A 2,677-nucleotide genomic window follows, 5' to 3' on the forward strand; every position below is an offset into this window, starting at 1 on the left:
AAAAATGGAGAACTATACGGTCATCTCAATCAATGCAGTCTTTAATGAAATCCAACATCCATTAGTGATTAAAAAACAAAAAAACTCTAAGCAAACAAGGAACGGAACTTCTTCAACCTGATGAAGAGCATCTACAAATCCCTACACCTAACATCATACATAATGTAAAACACTGAATGCTTTCCCCCTAAGTTGGAGAATGACACAAGAATGTCCTTCGCATCACTGTTATTCAGCATTATACTGCAGAGCCTACCAAGTACAATAAGGCAAGAAGAAGAAATGTAAGTTATATAAATTTAAAAGGAAAAAGTAAAACTATCTTTATTTGCAGTGACATGATCATCCATGTAGAAAATCCTAAGGAATCTACCAAAAAAAAAAAAAAACTCATGTTATGAGTTTTACACATTAGAAGATCAAAATATAAAATTCTATTGTATTTTTATATACAAATAAAATCAAACAGTGAATTTTAAAACATTTACAATATGATTACAAAAGGTAATTGATATAACATTCTCGAAATGACAAAATTATAAAAAGATTAATGGTTGCAAGGCATTAGGGATGGAGTGGGGAGCTCAGTGGGAGAGAAGTGAGTGTGCTCATAAAAGAGAAGTACAGAGATCCCTGTGATGGTGAAACTGTTGCATACCTTGACTGCCATGCTGGGCACATGAACCCACACATGTGATATAAATTGCATAGAACTAAATACCACACACACACTTCTATGGCCATGCTACCCTGAACAAGCCCAATTCCGTCTGTTCTCAGAAGCTAAGCAGGGTCGGGCCTGGTTAGTACTTGGCTGGGAGACCACCTAGGAAGACCAGGTGCTGTAGGTGTAAAAAATAAAATTAAAAAATAAGAATTGTAAGCTGACAAGGTCCTTGCAATCTGTGAAGTCAACCGAGGATTGCCTCGCCTAAAAAATAAAATTAAAAAAAATACACACACACACACACACACACACACACACAAACACACGGGTGAAGTGTGAATAATATCGGTGAATTGTATCAATATGAGTTCCTTGATTGTAATATTATGCTATAATCTTGCAACACGTTACTATTAGAGGAAACTGGGTGAAGGGTACAAAGGATCTCTCTGTGCTTTTTCTTACAACTGCATGTGAACCTACAATTACAACCAAATAAAAAGGTTAATTTAAAAAAATAGTTCTGGTTGCGACTTATTACCATGGCTACAGAACAATCAGACTTTTCCCAGAAGTGTAGAAAATTTTTATTTTCAGCTTGAATTTCTGTGCATCACCATCCTCCAGGGACACCTTGGAGTGGGGCTGTATTACTACAAGCACCCACTTTCATGTGGTTCCAGCATATCATGGAGAACTATCTATAAGTCAGGTGTGAATATACTCCTTCTCAGTCAACCGGCCATTCAGAAAGGTCCATTGAGGATTATACCTCTTTTTCAGTGGTAGAAAGAACCAGATGCAGCAACGTGTCTATTACTTAAGAAGGGATATCATAGCCCAAGATCACTGAACCCTTAGGTAGGTCACTAATAACAAAGACGCATGAATTTGGGTGGGGAGGGTTTAGTCCCACCTCTGGCATGCGTGCATCTAATCAAAGTGTCTAAGTAGTTGCTACTTCTGCCTCCCAGATCCAATCAACATAATATTATCAATGGACCAGCGTGATGTCCTGTGAAGTGGAGAGGTGATCAATTTCCCTGCAATAGTTGTTTCAATGGCCCCGAGTGAAGGTGGTGTATTGGTGGCCCTGCCAAGCATTCCCCAGAATAACAGCTGCATGTTACTAAAGGTGCCATTATCTTTCTTGCACTTCAATTCCCCCTTCCTTAACCCTTTTCCTGATCTGTACCTTTCTCATTCTCTCTCTACCGACCCACCACCCCTCAACTTCATGTCATCACCACCCCACTGGGGAGAAGTCCTTGACCCTGCCCAAGGAACCTCTACCACAACACACTCCCCATTATCCCTGGGACTGGCAGTCCATCTACTCTCCCGCCCTCACAGCTACAAACAAAGCCACATTGACTCATGCCGTGGGGACAATATCCTTGCCAACCAAGTCTACCTTTATTCAACCTAGGAGAGTGTGCTTGGCCACTGGCTGAGGGGAAAAGAGGAGGGAAAAGCCAGTGTCAGATACTCTGAGGGAGGTGAAGCTGAGACACAAATGCCGAGACCTTTGAACACTTCCTGTTTTACCATCATAACTTGCAAATGTGTGCAGACAACCCCAGGAAGAGAAGATCAGTATACAAGGTACCACATACCTACACTTCCTGCTCACAATCAGTCCCTGGGAGACAGCATCCTCCTGGGAGGGAGTGGGGTCAGGAATTCCCCTAGTATAGTGACTGGTGTCTGTATTCGCAGGTTTCTAGGACTATAGGAAATAGAATCTTCCTTCTGGGTTCCATCCTCCCATACCCAAGTCCCGCCTCTAACCCTCCCATCTAGTCTGGAGTACAAGGCTCCAGGAGAGAAAAAGGACTAAGATGAAGGGGGACAGGATCTAGAGTTGTGGTTCTATATCAGAGAGAGAAAAAGACATTAAACCCCTAAACTTATGATTCCATGAGAAGCCAGGATTCCTGGCCCAGTTTCTAGGGTACCTTGTAGTTAGCCAGAGTGCTAACAGAACCAGAATGAGATGACAGTAGGGAA

The 2,677-nt window shown here is 41.7% G+C and overlaps 1 pseudogene; it reads left to right on the forward strand.

Moving 5' to 3' along the window:
- The first annotated feature begins 732 nt into the window (after nucleotides 1-732).
- Nucleotides 733-851, forward strand: LOC112481196 (annotated as a pseudogene).
- The last annotated feature ends 1,826 nt before the right edge of the window (nucleotides 852-2,677 follow it).

This window comes from Pteropus alecto, unplaced genomic scaffold (assembly GCF_000325575.1).
Source record: "Pteropus alecto unplaced genomic scaffold, ASM32557v1 scaffold335, whole genome shotgun sequence".
Lineage (NCBI taxonomy): Eukaryota > Metazoa > Chordata > Mammalia > Chiroptera > Pteropodidae > Pteropus > Pteropus alecto.